The sequence below is a fragment of the Lynx canadensis genome, chromosome A1 (assembly GCF_007474595.2).
Source record: "Lynx canadensis isolate LIC74 chromosome A1, mLynCan4.pri.v2, whole genome shotgun sequence".
Classification (NCBI taxonomy): domain Eukaryota; kingdom Metazoa; phylum Chordata; class Mammalia; order Carnivora; family Felidae; genus Lynx; species Lynx canadensis.
Genome location: NC_044303.2, coordinates 114,475,023 through 114,493,988, shown reverse-complemented (window position 1 = coordinate 114,493,988; position 18,966 = coordinate 114,475,023). Strand labels below are relative to the sequence as shown.

At 39.7% G+C, this 18,966-nt stretch overlaps 1 protein-coding gene and 1 non-coding gene across 2 annotated transcripts in view; one reads left to right on the top strand and one right to left on the bottom strand.

Annotated features, from left to right (window-relative positions):
* Positions 1-2,014: 2,014 nt before the first annotated feature.
* The window catches only part of FAM13B (family with sequence similarity 13 member B), a 91,470-nt gene continuing 74,518 nt past the window's right edge, over positions 2,015-18,966 (top strand). The window contains 1 exon segment of the mRNA XM_036064280.1: positions 2,015-2,102. The gene's annotated coding sequence lies outside the window, so the exon portion shown is untranslated.
* Positions 15,849-15,958, bottom strand: LOC115526184. The gene has a single exon (XR_003972569.1). It is a non-coding gene; the product is annotated as a U6 spliceosomal RNA (small nuclear RNA).

The window sequence follows — 18,966 nt, the reverse complement described above, 5'->3', positions numbered from 1 at the left end:
CAGGGCTCAAATCTGAGGACTGCAAGATCATGACCTGAGCCCATGCTGGCCGCTTAACTGACTGAGCTACCCAGGTACCCCATGAATGCATAGGCTGCATCTTGATTGGGCTGCTGTGGAACTGGGGCCTATCTGGTCCTCAGTTTGGCAAGATTCAGAAACTTACATTTCACTTCATTTAAGCCTAATTAGGCTCTGAGAAATTAATTCGGATAAAACAACTTTATAACTCAACCCAGTGAACAGAAGCTGATTTATAACCCTCAGGTGAATTTATCAATTGAGAAAGAGTATATACAACTAGTTTAACTAGTACCAGTCATGTCCATTGTCTTGGACAATTGTTTCTCAGCGGGTTTATTTACTTAAGACCCCTTAAGTGATGGGAAGACTAATTCAGAGTATGGGTCTTTGCATGTTCTTAAGGGATATCCAGAATTTAACTTTGCTAGTATATAAACTCAATAAAGGCAGAGATCTTATTTGCTGTAAGTATTGAAAGACTAGAACACAGTAAGCATTCAGTGGGTATTTACTGAGTGAGGGATTGAATTTGAATTAAATTTTTACCTGTCCTGATAATAGGTATTGATCCTGGTCATTAGAATCAGTAGCCTCTCTCCTGGACAGAGTGGAAGCCCACAATACATTCTTATTCAGATTCTGCTGGTTCTAGATTCTTTATGGACCCCACCCTTCCTTTATGACAGCATCAACTAGGCATGTGACACTGAAGGTACAGATGACTTATTTCACTGATGAAATCTGGGAGCTACTCTGGCCTCTGTAACACATTTACAGATCGTCTCACACGGTGACTTTTTTTTCTTTTTTAAAAAAAAATTTGTTGCAAGTTCTATGAGGCTTCTTGTTTACATTTTCTGGGTTACTAACTTGCACCTCAGGCAAGCAGGAGACAACCGAATTGTGGTCATTTGTATTTTTACAGAAAACCAGACTTCTTTTTGCAGGTGTGGCTTTACCGGCCATCCAGGGGTACAAAAGCAGAAAATTGCGTTTTACTCAATGGAAGATGCCAAAGCCTTTATTTAACACACTAAAGCAAAGAAGAGATTGGCTGAATATTCACACCTTTGTGAGCTCGTGGGAGCTGCAGGGTCGGTCTGGGTGGCTATGCGAGAAGTACCGACTCCCTAGACTCAGAGGGCGCCTCATTCTTTATGCCTCCTTGCAGCTCTGCCTTTGAAACTGGTTTAGTGTAGCAAACTCTCTGTGAACATGTAGCCTATTAACTTTCATATTCCCCGATGGTTTCAGCACCAGAGGCATATATGTTCTCTCTGGAGTCTGGGGCATGTCCTTAAGTGAAGAGGAAGGGTGGCGGGCGGGCAGGGTTCCGGATCTGACCTCCAAAGCTGGGAATGGGAACGTTGAGTCACTGCTTCGGCCTGCTTGGCGGTTTTCTGTTAAGGTCTCCGTGCTCCTCACCTGGATAAGGGCACCTGGGTTTTTCTAGTCTTCTGCAGGAAGGCATGGCCCCCCTCTGCAGAGACCAGGAGAAACGTCGGTCTTCCAGTTTTTTCTTCTATCTTCTTTCCAACCTCCCCAAACTGAGGACCCCAAATACCTCCCTCAGGCCCGCGCCCGGCTTCTCGCACCCTAACTCAGGGGCCCAAGTTTGGGGCGGGAGGAGGTTAACTCCAGAGCACGCAGACTCCCAGGCTGTGGCCAGAAGCTTTGGGGAACCCCCAATCGAGGCGCGCTCGCCCGGCCTCTGTAAGCGGGCCCGCCCCGCCCCCTCCCACGCACGTCACGTCCGGTCCGTCCCCCGCCCGCCCTCCGCCCTCCGCTCTCCTCCCGCTCGCCGTTAGGGAGGGTCTGCGCCTCAGCCACTGCTTCAGTCACCGCTCCTGCCCCCTCTTCCACGTCTTCGCCGCCGCCACCGCCGGGGGCATCCGGGGGTCGCTTACCGGGCTGGCCCCGCGCCGCAGCCGTCGCTTCAGCGTCCCGCCAGCGGCCGCCACAGGAGGAGGCTCGCCGGCCGCGGAGCCACCCGGGGACTCAGTTCTCGCTCTATTGCCGTCGCCGCAGGTCCTGGAGAAGCGGCCGCGGCCGGGGGACGGGGCGTCGCGGTTCCAACGGTAGGTGAACGGACGGGTACCATTATCTGCGCATGCGCGGGTCGCCCAGGGCCGCGGCCCTCCCCCCTCTGCGCCCCCCAGCGCATAGTACCACCCGCGCGGTGCTCAAGGGCGTTGCTTGTTGGGGTGCCCAGGCTGGGAGAGGTGCCCTGAAGATGGGCTAGTACGTAGAGCGGGCCCCCTTTCTGCTCGAGCTTGAAGAGATGAAGCCTTGCCCGGGCTGCTTGCGGGGGGGTGGGGGGGTGTGGCAGTCTTCGATTTTTCAGTCGCTGCAATGCGCGTGAGCGGGTGTGCCTTCCTACCTCCTAGCTCCCCCAAACTCCAAGGCACAGCAACCTACGCGTTTGCTAGCCTCCCCTGTGCACCAGACTGCGCCACTTCCCTGCCACTTCCTTGATGCTGTTCTGTGAAGTCAATGCAAAGAAAAAAAAAGTGTGGTTTAATCTGGGCTAAACTACCCCCCCCCCTTTTAAGATCACGTGAGATGAGTGGTTGCTGACTTCCTTAAATCGCTCAGAGAATATAGTCAAAATTGGGCTGTTGGTACACTGGGGACTTGTCTAGAATGCACTCTGAATATGCAGACCAGAGGGGGTACAGCGTTAAGTTTCATATGGGGCGACTGGTTTCCGAGATAAGGTTATATAGGAAATTGAATCTATTGGCACACTTGAGAAATTAGTAAACTTTTATTTGTAATCAATTAAAAATCAAACTGACTTTTAGAACGGTCGTTGCAGAATTTCATTAGGTTCCGCATTGTGCCTTCTAATCATTGAGAGTAGTACCTCAAGTTGGGCGTTTACCTTCCTTTCAAGGAGCTGATAATCTAAAAATGATAACCCGATCCACAATAATGTACACTGTGGACATTAAATGACTGAAATGCACTTACCTTTAAAGGCAGACATTAAATGGTAGTTTGAATTAATGACTTTCTGGGTTAATGTAAGGCTAGGTCTTCAATTTTGCTTTTTGCAAGTATAGTAGCGGTACTTGTTGGCCTGGGTTTCTCACAGGTACTGTGCATTTATTAATTACTTGTTGATGAAATTGAATGGTCACTATTTGTATGTCCATTACGAGCCCCTTCTTTATTAATCTATGCTGCCTTTAAAATTAGGGCAGTATTTTCTCCAGTTGTGTCACCAGGTAGGGATTTTTGACACAGTGTGCTTAAATCCTTAGGTGTAGAAAGGCATACCACAGTGTCACAAAATTCTTCACTAAGTAAATTTTACAGTGTGTTTTTTATTAGAATGTGATTGTTTTTAGGACAAAATGACTGAAATGAATACATTATGACTTGTCAATTTTCCCTCACCAGTACAATGACAGCTTCTTTTATTATCACTTATGGATAACCTCCATCTGCATGGCTTCCTCTTCATTTTACACTAACTTTAATATTGGGGAATATAATAGTATAAATTACTGTAGCTATACTTGGGGGAAAAATTGTAAATATACATCACAATTTATGATTTTAACCATTTTTTAAGTGTACAACTTATGGCATTAAGTATATTTACAATGTTGTGCCACCATTACCGCTGTGTATTTTGAGAACTTTTTTTTATTATCCCCGATAGCAACTCTGTAGACAGTAATTCCCCATTTTCTCCCCTGCCCAGCCCTTGGTAACCTTTATTCTATATTCTGTTTCTGTAAGTTTGCCTGTTCTAGGTAGCTCATATAGGTGAAATCACATAGCATTTGTCCTTTTGTGTTTTGCTTATTTTATGTAGCATGTTTTCAAGTTTCATCTATGTTATAGCTTGTATCAGAATTTACTTCCTTTTTACGGCTAAATTCCATTGTATGTGTATAGAACATTTTATTTATCTGTCGATGGACATTTGGATTGTTTCTACCTGTTAAAAAAAACCAAAATTCAATTGAGTAAATTTTAACAGTCTTATGGGTTTTATTCAACTATTCATGAATCAGGCAGCATCCCATCTAGCAGACTGAAAGGAGCTCTGAGGAGCTGTGCAAAATGGAAGGCTTTTAAAGCCAAAGGAGGCAGGACAGGGAAGTTCTAGCAAAGAGTGGGTTGTTTCAGGCAGTTTACCATACTTTGGTAGGCAGCCTGAGTCTATCAGGCACATTACCTCACTAGCGCTGACCAGGAAATTCCAGACCGACTAGTTAAGATTACATTCTTGGGGAAGCAGTTAGGTGGGTAGGTAGATACTATCTCTTGGTTTGGTGATGTAGGCTTAGCCCAGGTGACTCAGTTTTGGACCTGTTATCTTTTTTTTTTTTTTTTTTTTTTTTTTTTTTTTTACGTAGGCTCCATGCCCAATGTGAGGCTTGAACTCACGATCTCAAGATCAAGAGTCCTATGTTCTACTGACTGAGCTAGCCAGGCACCCCCTGTTGTCTCTTTTTTAATACTTGTATTAACTTTTGTGAATAATGCTACTCTGAATATTGGTGTACAAGTGTTTGTTTGAGTCCCTGCTTTTGATTCTTTTGGGTAGGTACCTAGCAGTGGACTTGCTGGGTTATGTGGTAATTCTATGTTTAACTTTTTGGAGAAACCTACAAACTGTTTTCCAGGGCTGCTGCACAATTTTTCATTCCTGTTAGCCATGTACAACCGTTAAGTTTTCTCCACATCCTCTCCAGTAGTTGTTACTTTCCTGTTTATTTGTTTGTTTGTTTGATAATTGCCCTCTTAATAGGAGTGAGCTGATATTTCACTGTGTTTTTGAGCTGTGTTTTTGTGTTTTGTGTTGTGAGCTGTGTTTTTGATTTTTATTTTCTCAAGAAATAAAGATGTTAAGCATCTTTTCATTTATATATCTTCTTTAGATAAATGTCTTCACATCCTCTGGTCATTTTTGGATTTTTTTGTTTTGTTTATTTGTTTTTACTTTTATTTTTTATTTATTTTTCTTTTGAGACAGCGTGAGCAGGGGAGGGGCAGAGGGAGAGAGAGAATCCCAAGCAGGCTCCACACTGTTAACACAGAGCCTGACACTGAACGGTGAGGTCATGACCTGAGCCAAAATCCAGATGCTTAACTGACTGATCCACTCAGGTGCCCTGAAAAATATATATATATATTTTTTAATTTGAGAGAGAGAGTGTGCCAGCTCCAGGAAGAGGCAGAAGGAGAGAGAAAATCTTAAGCAGGCTCCATGCTCAGTGTGGAACCCAACACGGTTCGGTCCCACAACCCTGGGATCATGACCTGAGCTGAAATCAAGAGTCGGACATTTGACTGACTGAGCCACCTGGGCACCCCGGAAATTTCTGTTTTATACATGGATAAACAGTGGAGGGACTGATTATATCTGAAAAATATTTCCATTTATATGTTAGATCACTATATTTTTTATTTTCAAATTTTTATTTAAATTCTAGGTAGTTAATGTATAGTGTGATTTTGGTTTCTGGAGTAGAATTTAGTGATTCATCACTTACATAAAGCAACCAGTGCTCATCATAAGAAGTGCTCTCCATAGTAGCCATCCCCCATTTAGCCCATCCCCCAACCACCTCCATCAATCCTGTTTGTTCTCTCTCTTTTTTCCCCTTCCCATAAGTTTATTTGTTTTGTTTCTTTAAATTCCATATATGAGTGAAATCATGGTATTTGTCGTTCTTTGATTTATTTTGCTTAGCATAATACACTCTAGCTCCATCAACATCATTGCAAATGGCAAGATTTCATTCTTTTTGATGGCTGAGTAGTATTCCATCGTATGTGTATGCCACATCTTCTTTACCATTCATCAGTTGATGGACATTAGGGTTCTTGCCATAGTTTAGCTATTGTTGATAATGCTGCTGTAAACATTGAGGTGCATGTACCCCTTTGGATCTATTTTATTTTTGATGTTTATTTTAGAGAGCACATGTGAGCAAGTAGGGGAGGGGCAGAGAGAGAAGGAGACCAAGGATCCAAAGCGGGCTGTGCACTGACAGTAGAGAGCCTGATGTGGGGCTCCAGCTCATGAACTGTGACATCATGACCTGAGGTGAAGTCAGATGCTTAACCTGCTGAGCCACCCAGGCTCCCCTTGAATCTGTCTTTTTGTATTCTTTGTAGGGTAATTGCTGGATCATAGGGTAGTTCTATTTTTAATTTTTGGGGAACCTCCATACCATTTATCAAGGTGGCTGCACCTGTTTGCATTTCCATTAACAGTGTAAGAGGGTTCCCCTTTCTCCCCATCCTTGCCAAGATCTCTTGTTTCCTGTGTTACTTTTTGCCATTCTGACAAGTTTGAGGTGGTATCTCATTGTAGTTTTGTTATCTATTTCCCTGATGGTGAGTGGTGTTGAGCATTTTTTCATGTGTCCATCAGCCATCTGAATCTGAATGTCTTCTTTGGAAAAATGTCTGTTCTTGTCTGTTCATGTTTCTTAACTGCGTTATTTGTTTTTTGGGTGTTGAGTTTTGATAAGTTCTTATAGATTTTGGGTATTAACCCTTTATCAGCTATGTCATTTGCAAATATCTTCTTCCAGTCCATAGGCTGCCTTTTAGTTTTGTTGATTGTTTTCTTCCCTGTGCAGAAGCTTTATATCTTGAAGTCCCAATAGTTCAGTTTTGCTTTTGTTTCCCTTGCCTCTGGCTACGTGTCTAGTAAGATATATTTAGAACTCAACCAGTTGTATGTCAGTACCAAGAACTTTTTCCCATCACTTTGATATTACAAAAGTATATCCATTAAATAAATGCTGTCTTCCCCACTGAGTAAGATTACTTCTCCTAAACTTCCCTTTATTTTGTTAAGTGTTTTATTAAAATGGCTAGGGGCAGAGGAAGGTATTAGTTGACAGGGAAAAGGAATTGTAGTATGTACACATAAACTTGACCTGTATGAGTCACTGTTCCCCAAGTCAGACAGTAGGCTAATAGGTGAGTAGGTTCAGTTTGAGAGCCTTATAGAAGACATGACTGAAGGATATTTGAAATGGAATGTAAAAAGGTAAATTTACCACCAAATCATGTGGTACATTGAATGCATACTAGTAGTAATGGGATTACAAGAGTAACTCATTATCAGATTGATTTATTCTTTCACAGATACTTATCTTCTAAATGCCAGAGTTAACAAGCAATCACTTGGTGATGGTTGAATAACTTGGTAAATTTATTAGATAGACATCATTGTATACTTGAAAAGAGTGAATTCTATGGTATGTAAATTATACCTTAAAAAAAGCTGTTTTTTTAAAAAAACAACCTACCGGCAGACTTGAAGGAGCTTATACTCTCTTGGAAGAAATAGACATTAAACACAGAAAGGAGTGTATAATAAAACTTGTGATGAATGCTTTGGAGCCAAGGAATGATATGTCTTGAGACAATTTCACAGGGAGAGATCATTAGATGAGTGGGTTGGAGAAAGCCCCTCCAAGAATGGGAGTTGAGTGAGAGCTGAAGATGAGTAGGATGAAGGGGGGGAGAATATTTTAGGTGGATGAACCAGAATGTATAAAAAGTCTTAGCTTGAGGAAAATTCACTGGGTTGATTAGATAACTTAATGAAATTTACTGGATTATGCTAGAGGGAAATACTTCAGTTTTTTCTGTCAGGTTATTAGCTAGCTCTAGTATGTTTTCTTTTCCTAATGTATATGATGTATGATGATTCTTATGTCTTTGATTTTTAAACAATTTTCAGAGAGATGTCTGTTGAGTTTATTATTGCCCTTTTTAGGAATAGAAAAACAAAATGTTGAGCTTTTTACTTGTTCTTAAAATATTTATTTTTGCTTTTGTTTATCAAGCTGCTGTTCCATACATTTGGAGAAAAAAGTAAAAACTGAAAACTAAAAAAATTTGTTTTTAGTGCTGTAGTTGATATTTAATGTTATGTTAATTTCAGGTGTATATCACAGTGACTCAGCAATTCTATACATTATTCAGTGCTTACCACCTTGTGTGGTCACCATTTGTCACAGTGTTATTACAATATCATTGATATATTTTCTGTGCTTTATTTTTCATCTCTGTGACTTATTTTATAACTAGAAGTTTATACCTCTTAATCCCCTTCGCCTATATTGCCCATCCCTGGCAGAGTTGCCCCTTACAGCCGCCAGTTCTCTGTAATTATGAGTCTGTTATTGTTTATTCTAGAACTATATGAATGTAAGTTAAGTCATATGGTATTTGTCTTTCTCTGACTTATTTCTTTTAGCATAATATCCTGTGGGTCCATCCATGTTGTGGCAAATGGCAAGATCATGTTCTTTTTTTTTTTTATGGCTGAGTAAATTTTTTTTTTTTAATGTCTAAGCAATACTCCATTGTGTGTGTGTATGTGTGTTTATACCACATCTTTATCCATTCCTGGGATACTTGAGTTGTTTTCATATCTGTTCAGATATGTTCAGGATCCTGTTCAGATCCTGTTTCATATCTGTCCTATTTCAGGTCTGTCCTGTTGTAAATAATGTGGCACTAAACATAGGGGTGCACATATATTTTTGAATTAGTGTTTTCATTTTCTTTGGTTCAGTGTCCAGTAATGTGAAAACCACTCGTTGTTTTACATAGTAGCTGCTTAATTGTTGGGGGAGGAAGTGGGGGATAGAGGTTGGTGGGACAGGAACTTTGTGGTCCGCATTTGGAAAAAAACCACTAGTCACAGTGAATTTAAAATTTGGAAAGGCAGGGGCTCGTGGCTGACTCAGTAGAGCATGTGACTCTTCATCTTGGGACTTCAAACTTTGAACCCCATGTTGGGTGTAGAGATGACTTTAAAAAAATAATTTATTATTTTTATTTTTTTAAAGCTTATTTATTTTTGAGAGAGAGAGAGAGAGCAAGTGAGTAGGGGAGGGGCAGAGAGAGGGAGGAGAGAGATAATCTCAAGCAGGCTCTGTGCCCTTAGCTTGGAGCCTTGTCACAGGGCTCGAACTCACTAATTGTGAGATCACGACCCGAGCAGAAACTAGAAGTCAGACGCTCAATTGACTGAGCCACCCAGTCACCCCAAAAGTAAAATCTTTAAAAAAAAAAAAAACAAACTTGGAAAGGGAAAGAAACCAAAATTTATTATTTATTTACTTTTTTTTAATTTTTAAATTTATTTGAGAGAGAGAGAGAGAGAGAGAGAGAGCACGTGCGCACATATTCGAGTGGGGAAGGGGCAGAGTGAGAGAGAGGGAATTCCAAGGAAGCTCCGTGTTCAGCATGGAGCCCACTTGGGGCTCTATCCCATGACTCTGGGATCATGATGTGAGCTGTAATCAAGAGTCAGACACTCAACTGACAAAGCCACTAGGGACGCCAGAAGAAACTCAAATTTGGAATCAGATAAGATGAGAGAATTTTTATATGAAAAGCATGTACAAAGTACTCAAGTTTTTTGTAAATTACTTTCTGTATGTCTTCATACATTTCGGTGAAATTTTAAACAAAATTTTCAGTGATGATTGTGGTCATTGTTTCCTGAAAGCATCCACTTAAAAGGTAGCACTCTTAAGGGACACCTGGGTTAACTCAATCGTTTATTAAGTGTCCGACTTGGGCTCAGGTCATGATGTCACAGCTCGTGGGTTTGAGCCTGATGTCAGGCTCTGTGCTGACAGCTCAGAGCCTGGATCCTGCTTTGGATTCTGTGTGTGTGTCTGTCTCTCCCTCTCTCTCTCTCTCTCTCTCTCTCTCTGCCCCTCCCCTGCTTGTGCTCTCTCAAAAATAAACACACACAAAAAAGCAGTCTTAGGTTTCTAGTCATTAGTTCAGTGACTTTGAACCAGTTTCTTCAGCTTTCTGAGATTTTTTGTTTGTTTCTTCTGAGAGAAGGAATGATGATCTGTCTGCTTTTCTCAAGATTTTGAATTTGAGGATTCATTTGGATAGTGAACTGGAAAGTACACCAGAAATGATAGCATCTGTTCAGATATTGGAGTTCTGCTTTTGTTTGGTGTTTACAACTGGGAAAACAAAGATGAAGTCATATCTTTTGCTCTCAAATTTTACAATCTAGTGAGGAAGACACATAAAAAATAAGTTTATTAAGTGTTTTTTTTGTTCATGTGGTAGTTTTATTCCCCCCGCCAGAGCAGTTTTTACACAAGGTTGTGCAAAAAGAGAAATGTTCTGATTTCAAGGGACCCATTTTGTTAAAACACGTTGTGGAATTGCCTATAATACCCCGTACATGAAAAAAAATGAAGCGTTACAGTTTTGTGTTAATGTGCAATAAGAAACGATAAGCTAGTCTTCTTTAAACCTTGCTCATTAGTTTGGTAGGTGCTATGTGTGCATGTTTTCAGTAGAAAAGAGGTTAAAGGTTACTAGAAGGGAGGAGTCTTGAGTCAAAAGTTATCAAAATTGAGATTATGTGCACATATTTAACTGGCTAGAATATGTGGTTGCTGTTATGCGTGTATGCTTTCTCAGATATTTTGTGTCACCTTTTATTTTTTAATATGTATTTGGGGGGGGAGGGGCAGAGAGAGAGGGAGACACAATGTGAAGCAGGCTCCTGGCTCTGAGCTGTCAGCACAGAACCCGACTTGGGGCTTAAACTTGTGAACTGTAAGTTCTTGCCCTGAGCCAGCATTGGACGTTTATCCAACTGAGCCACCCAGGCGCCCGATCACCTTTTAAATTGTAGTGCTGTTTTAAAAAAAGGGCCACTCTTTGTGCTGATACTTAGTGTGAAGAGTTAATTTAACTGTTAGGCACTTTGATTTAGTGGAAAATCATGCTACGTTAGTGGACCAGGGAAACTGGAGTGCATGTAGGAAAAGGGAACCCATTGGGAGCCATCTTCTAGTACATTACAGGCTTACCTTTTAATCAGACAAGCATTTCAAGTGCCACCTTTCCTCATACTTTCATAAGCAGGATTAGACATCCCTGTACCACACTTTGCTGTTTCTCATGCATTGATGTTGAACAACGTAGAACTCTAGTTCTCACTTACAGATAGCTCAAGAGGTTATCCTTTGGGGAAGTTTTTTCACCTAATCTTTGAGACTAACTCCAGGTACCTTGTGGTCTCCTTGGTTTTTTGAATCAGAATTGTGGTGGCTTTCCAAGTAAATGTGAAAGTAGTCTTTTGCCTTTTTAATAGTGCTTGTTTTATTTTTATTTAAAATAAATTATTTTTGGGGCGCCGGGGTGGCGCAGTCGGTTAAGCGTCCGACTTCAGCCAGGTCACGATCTCGCAGTCCGTGAGTTTGAGCCCCGCGTCAGGCTCTGGGCTGATGGCTCAGAGCCTGGAGCCTGTTTCCGATTCTGTGTCTCCCTCTCTCTCTGCCCCTCCCCCGTTCATGCTCTGTCTCTCTCTGTCCCAAAAATAAATAAACGTTGAAAAAAAAAATTTAAAAAAAATAAAATAAATTATTTTTGAGACTGTGTTCATGCACAAGCAGGGAAGGGACGGAAGAAAAGGAGACAGAGAGTCCCAAGTAGCCTTTGTGCTGTCACTGCAGAGCCTGACCCTGGGCTTGAACTGACAAACTGTGAGATCATGACCTGAGTGGAAATCAAGAGTTGGGACGCTTAACTGACTGAGCCACCCAGGTGCCCCTAGTTTTTAATCTTATTTTATTTTTAAAGTAATCTCTGCTCCCAGTGTGGGGCTCGAACTTACAACCCCGAGATCAGGAGTCACATGCTCTACTGACTGAACCAGCCAGGCACCCCCAATAATGCTCATTTTAATGTTCTGGTTTGTTAAGACTTAAGTAAGTTTCATTAGAAAGTGCAGTTAGATCCAGCAGCGTATTTTAGCATTACCATTTACAAATTTTGAAGTTAGTAGCTGAGTGACTTGAGGCTCACAGTGCTTTCAGCTTTTATATATGTAAAAGGGTAATAGTGTCTGCTTCATAGCATTATTCTAGGTATGAGAAATAACTTGTAAAGTGCTTTAGATACTCCATAAGTAATAGTTGGTTTCCCTTCTTGATTTGGTTATCTTTGGTTGTTGTTATTGTGGAAAATAGATATGACAGCCATTTTTGATGTTTTCTTAGTTTTTAATCACTTAAGGAGATGTTCCTTCTTGCTAATTTTGAATAGACAGTATTGTTTATGTCTTTATGCAACATATATTTGAAAAACTACATTCTGTGTCAGTCTTTGGGTGAGGCCTTTAGTGTTACAAAGATGAAATGACAGGCTTCCTACCTTCACTCATCCTCTCTATTGAAGAGATATACTTTTAAATTTTATGGGACAGTTGCTAAAAAGGGTACACTAGGAGCAAAGGAGAACTGTCTGCTTCAGAAAATCAGGCAGGGTTTGAGAGGAAATGGGAGTTGGACTCAAAGAACAGAAGTTTGGTGAACAAGGTGGTTGTTGGTTATGGTATTGTTAGGACTCTAAGCACAGAAAATGATATGTGCAAAGCCTGAGAGGTATGGACTGTGAACTTCAAGTAAATTTAAGTATTGCTGGATAGTAGAGTGAGGTGGAAGAGTGGCAGGAAGGGAGATTTTACTGGTAGTTGAAGTACTTGTATGTAGGTTATGCAGTGGAGTGTAGGGTTTAACTTGTATGCCAGAGGTTATTAAATCTATGCGTTATAATCACCGGAAGAGTTTATTAAACATACAGAGGCCCAGACCATGCTCTCAAGGATGCTGGATTGGGGTTGTGGCTTTGCACTATGTATATTGAGCAAGCCCCTCCCTCTCTGGGATGATGTTAGAGAAACAGTGCTATAGGTCACTTGGTCTCAGAAGTGAGGTACTGGCGCTTTTTTTTTTTTTTTTTTTTTTAATGTAAGTATGGCTGACATATAATCCTGTATTAGTTCCAGGTGTTCAATATAGTGATTTGACATTTATATACATTATGAACTGCTCGCAGCAGTAAGTATAGTTACCCTCGGTCACCAAAAAGTTATTACATTATTATTGATTGTATTCCCTGTTGTGTACTTGTCATCTCTGACTTTATAACTGGAATTTTGTGCCTCTTAATTCCATTAAATGATTTTGCTTATCTCCCCACCTTACTACCCTCTGGCAACTACTAGTTTATTCTATGTATTTATGAGCCTGTTTCTGGCTTTTGTTTGTTTGCTTGTTTTTAAATTCCACATGCAAGTGAAATTGTGTGGTACTTTAAAAAAGATTTTTTTTGTAATGTTTATTTTTGAGAGGAAGAAAGAGTGTGAATGGGGGAGGGGCAGAGAGAGAGAGGGAGACACAGAATCTGAAGCAGGCTCCAGGTTCTGAACTGTCAGCACAGAGCCCAACGCGGCGGGGCCTGAACTCACAAACGTGAGATCATGGCCTGAGCTGAAGTCAGACGCTCAACTGACTGAGCCACCCAGCTGCCGCGAATTGTGTGGTACTTGTCTTTTTCTCTGACTTAAATCACTTAGTTTAATATCTTCTAGGTCCATCTGTGTTGTTGCAAATGGCAATATCATCTTTTTCATGGCTGAGTAATATTTCATTATAGATACTGCATATTTTTTATCCATCCATTCATAAATGTGCAGTTAGGTTGCTTCCTTATCTTGGTACTGTGTATAGTGCTGCAGTAAGCATTGGAGTCCATGTATTTTTTGGGAATAATGTTTTCATTTTCTCATAAGTGAGATTACTGGATTGTATGGTATTTCTGTTTTTAATTTTTTGAGGAACCTCCGTGCTGTTTCCCATATTGATTGTGCCACTTTACTTTCCTACCAGCAGTGCAAGAGGGTTCCCTTTTCTCTAAACACTTGACAACACTTGTTACTTCTTTTTGATAACTTACCATTTTGACAAGTGTGAGATGATATCTCATTGTGGTTTTGATTTACATTTCACTGATTAGAGCGATGCTACCTGACATCTTTTCATGTCTGTTGGCCATCAATATGCCTTCTTTAGAAAAATGGCTATTCATGTCTTCTGCCCATTTTTTAATCGGTTTGATTTTTGGTTGAGTTATGAGATCCTTGCACTTTGGATGGGCAAGATGACCTATTAAAGTTGTGTGTGTGTGTGTGTGTGTGTGTGTGTGTGGCAGTAGTAGTAAAATTTATGTTTTTGTATATTTTTTAATCTTAAAAGTTATTTTTCTATATGAGGATTATGCATATAACATACTTGTATATTTTTTACTACTCTACTTTAGTAATATGCATACAATATAAAAATGAGGAGTGGATCCATAATTTTTTTCCTGATCAAAAAATTTGGAGTCCAGGGGGCACCTGGATGGTTCATTCGGTTAAGCGTCTGACTCTTGATGTTGGCTCAGGTCACAGTCTCACTTTTTTGTGGGTTCGAGCCCCGAATTGGGCTCTGTGTTGACAGTGTGGAGCCTGCTTAGGATATTCTCTCTCCCTCTCTTTCTCTCAAAAATAAGTAAACATTTAAAAAATTTGGAGGCCAGGATTTCAGATAGTTGAAGACAATTGAGGAATTTTGTGCATGTTGTGGGGGATTTGGGTTAGATTTTAATTTTGAGGAGATTAGTGAGGGCAATAGGTGAGAGGACTTTGTCACAGGGGATTTCATCTCCCTCTGGCTTTATTACTTTGATTTGAATAGCTTGAAATCATGGTTGGAGGTGATAAAATAATTGACTTTGGCCATGAAACCCTTTTGAGAGTTTCTCAAAATGATCCAGGATGTTTACCAATAGCTTATCTCTAAAGCAGTTTTTGCCTAAATAAGAGAGGAATAATGAGCTGTTTCAAGGAAAAATAGTTTACATTTAGTGGGTCTTAGTCTTTGAAATACATGTGCTATATCTAGTATCACAATTTGGCAACTGTAGTCTTACAAAATGACTTGATTCCATTGTTCATTGTAGTTTTGTAGAATCACCAGGGAGGATTGTACCCTCAAGTAGTATGTTAAAGTGCACTCAGATGAGCAAGTCCTCAGGCATAGGAATAAAAATTGTTACAAGAAGTACTTCATGCTCTTTTTTTCTGTCTTTTTTTTTTTTTTAAGTTTATTTATTTATTTTGAGAGACAGCACAAGGTGGGGGAGGAACAGAGAGAGAGGGAGAAAGAGAATCCCAAGTAGGCTGTGCATTGTTAGTGCAGAGCCTGAGGTGGGGCGCCTTCTCAGAAAACAGATCGTGACCTGAGCTGAAATCAAGAGTTGGATGCTTAACTGACTGAGCCACCCAGGTGCCCCTTTTTCTGTTTTCTAGGGTAAAGAAGTTGCTAAACTTTTGGGTATTACAGCTCTCTCTCTCTCTCTCTCTTTTTTTTAAGTTTATTTATTTATTTTGAGAGAGAAAACTGAGAAGGGGCAGAGAGAGAGAGAGAGAGAGAGAGAGAGAGAGAATCAGAAGCAGGCTCCTTACTACCAGTGCAGGGCCCTTGTGGGACTTGAAGTCATGAACTGTGAGATCATTACCTGAGCCGAAATCCAGAGTCAGACGCTTAACCAACTGAGCCACCCAGGCACCCAGTATTATAGCTCTCTAATTAAAAAAAAATTTCTAGTCTTGAATTCTGTTTTATTTTATTTTATTTTTTACTTTTTTTTCTTTTTAATCTTTGATATAACAATTTTATTTCCAGGAATTTGGTTTGAGGAAATAAGGATAAGTACAAAGATTTGGCTAGAATTATGTTCATCATAGTGTTGTTTAATTTAAAATAGTAAAAGATGATAACCTATATATAATAGTGATTGGGTTACATAAACCACTGTTCATACATAAGATCAATTGCTACATGGTCACTAAAATGTTCCATGAAACCAATACCACCAGCTACTGACAAGGATGTAGAACCAGAGGAACACTTACATGCAGATGGTGAGACTACAAATTGGCAAAACCACTTTGGAAAAAAAATATGGAACGCTTCACGAATTTGCGTGTCATCCTTGCACAGGGGCCATGCTAATAATCTTCTCTGTATCATCCCAATTTTAGTGTATGTGCTGCCGAAGCGAGCACTTGAATTCTGTTTTATACTATAATAAATTACTTATGGCATGGTCAGTGAATTTAGTAATAGATTTAATTGACTTGATGTTTTTCCTGATCAAAATAGCATCTATGAACATACGACTGATAGCTTTATGTGCTTTTGAGACATGAGGCTTTTCAGCCTTTCTGTTTGTTCGGTGTACTGTTAAAGATTTCAGGCATATTAATACCTTGCTAGTTTTCAGACCAGGAAGGAACCACTGATTTAGCATATTGAGAACCTTCATAGTACCATCTTTGTTCAGTTTGAATGAAAGAGGTGCCTTTTCCTTTGCTTCGTGAACTGTTTAGAGCTTGCTAATGTGAAAAGCTGAATGTATGGAGCAGGGGTACATTTATTTGGTTCATTGACTTAGACTCTGTAATTGTCTACAGACTCAAATCTCTGTTCCCCAAGTTTACTATCTTTATTGAGGTCCAGTTCCCTGTTGGCTTTTTTCTCTTTGTAAACTAGTGATGGGGATTTTTTTTTTTTTTTTCTTTTTGGCATTAGCAATTATTGAGGTAGCTCTTTCAAATTTTTCTGTGTGAATTGTATCCTGTTTTGTCAAAACCATTTGGGGCAAAAGTGGGGTTTTTTGTTCCTTTCTATTCATTTTGAAGGTAGAAGTTTTTCCACATGAAAATGACAGTTTATCTTGGTGGATGCCACTTTTAACCACAGGTTGCTTATTTGCAAAATGATAAAACTTTATTATTAGTATTACAGTGTTTTTTAAAATTGTTTGCTTTGACAAGACTTAGTCTTCAGTCGAGCTTTAATTTTTTTTATGCTATACAGAAAAATTAGTAATTTCTAAATGTGCTGAATAGCATACCTGGGGCTAAGTAGGGTAGGTTCTTGAAATGTGGCTAAAAGAGATATTTTATTTTTCTTTTTTTTTGGTATGGAGAAGTATATTTTAAAAATGTCACACTCTATAATGAAAATAGTTTGGTATTAACTTATTAAAGTGCTGTTATGTCTTTGTATGGTTTCTTTTTTAATTTTTTTGTTTTCATTGAAGTATAATTTTATGTGATAACATTTTATATACAATAGCATTCACCCATTTAAATGTCCAGTTCAGTAAGTTTGACATGTGTATTAAGCATGTAACTACCACTACCATAGTCATGACTTAGAACATTTACATTACCCCAGAAAGTTCTCAGTGTTTCTTGGTTTTCTCATCACTGAAATGGATATAATGAAAGTATCTGCATCCATAGGATTGTTGTAAGGATAAATGAATTAATACATTTAAAGCCCTTAAAATAGTTCCTGAGTTATTATAAGAGCTCAGTTAATACTCTCTGTTGTTATTTGTCCATAGTATTTTTTTTTTTCAGGAGTAGAATGTAGTGATTCATCACTTACATATAACACCCACTGCTCATTCCAGTAAGTGGCATTCTTAATGCCCATGACCCATTTAGCCTATCCCCCCACCCAACACCCCTCCAGCAACCCTCAGTTTGTTCTCTGTATTTTAGAGTCTCTTAAGGTTTGCCTCCTTCTGTTTTTATCTTATTTTTCCTTCCCTTCCCCTATGTTCATCTGTTTTGTTTCCTTTTTTTAAATTTTTTTTTAATGTTTATTATTTTTGAGAGAGAGAGAGACAGACAGACAGTGCGAGTGGGGCAGAGGCAGAGAGAGAGGGAGACACAGAATCTGAAGTAGGCTCCAGGCTCTGAGCTGTCAGCACAGAACAGAGCCTGATGTGGGTCCCAAACTTGGGAACTACGAGATCAGAACCTGATCCCAAGTTGGACTCTTAACTAACTGAGCCACCCAGGCACACCCCATCATCTGTTTTGTTTCTTAAATTCCGCATATGTGTGAAATCATTTATTTATTTTTCTCTGACTGACTTATTTCACTTAGCAGAATACATTGTAGTTCCATCCACGTTGTTGCAATATCTGTAGTGTTGATGTTGGTATTCTACCTTTTTTATTTTATTTTATTTTTTAACGTTTATTTATTTTTGAGAGAGAGACAGAGACAGAGTGTGAGTGGGGGAGCGGCAGAGAGAGAGGGAGACACAGAATCTGAAGCAGGCTTCAGGCTCTGGGCTGTCAGCACGGAGCTTGATGCGGGGCTTGAACCGACAAACTGTGAGATCATGACTTGAGCCGAAGTTGGATGCTTAAGTGACTGAGCCACTCAGGAGCTCTGGTGTTCTTTTTTAAAAGCCCCTCCTTACTAATTTTATTAGGTATTTAAAACTTAAGAGATTCTTTGCTGTCTGTTCCTATTATGTATATGTATATGTAAATGGACTTGAATGGAATGCAGAAATAGCTTGAGTAGCAGAACTCAAGCTGATAGCTGCTCTATGAAGGTACATGTTCCTGAATGTACCTATCACCCACTTTTATTGAAAATTGGTATTGTGTTATTTTTATAACTGTGTCTCATGATACAGAAATCAAAATGATTTCTTATTTGTTGTCAGTATCACTATTCTAGGCAACTGTCATTTGTATTTAAAATGATTTTGCTGTTTTAGGTATGCTGGCTGGCTAAGTCCATAGAGCACGTGACTCTTGATTGAGTTCCAGTCCCACATTCAGGAGTATATTGTACTTAAAAAAAAAAATCTTAAAACGAAAAAGATTCTTAAAATGTTTTTGCTGATTTGATTTATAATAAAATTATACTTCTGGAAATCTTTGGTTATTTTGAAAGTCTACACGTTGTATTCCCTTGTGTCAAGCCTTTTATTGATTAAATGCTTTTGTATTTTATGGATTCTGTCTGCTAAGACATTTCAGCAGATCTCTTTGGGACATTTTTCTATGGTGTCTGATGCTATTTTCTTTGAGAATTGGAATTTGTAGTTTAAATTAAAAAATTTAATGTTTATTTATTTTAGAGTAAGAGACTGAGTGCAGGGTGCAGGCTGGGGAGGGGCAGAGTGAGAGGGAGACACAGAATCTGAAGCAGGCTCCAGGCTCCGAGCTGTCAGCACAGAGCCCAACATGTGGGG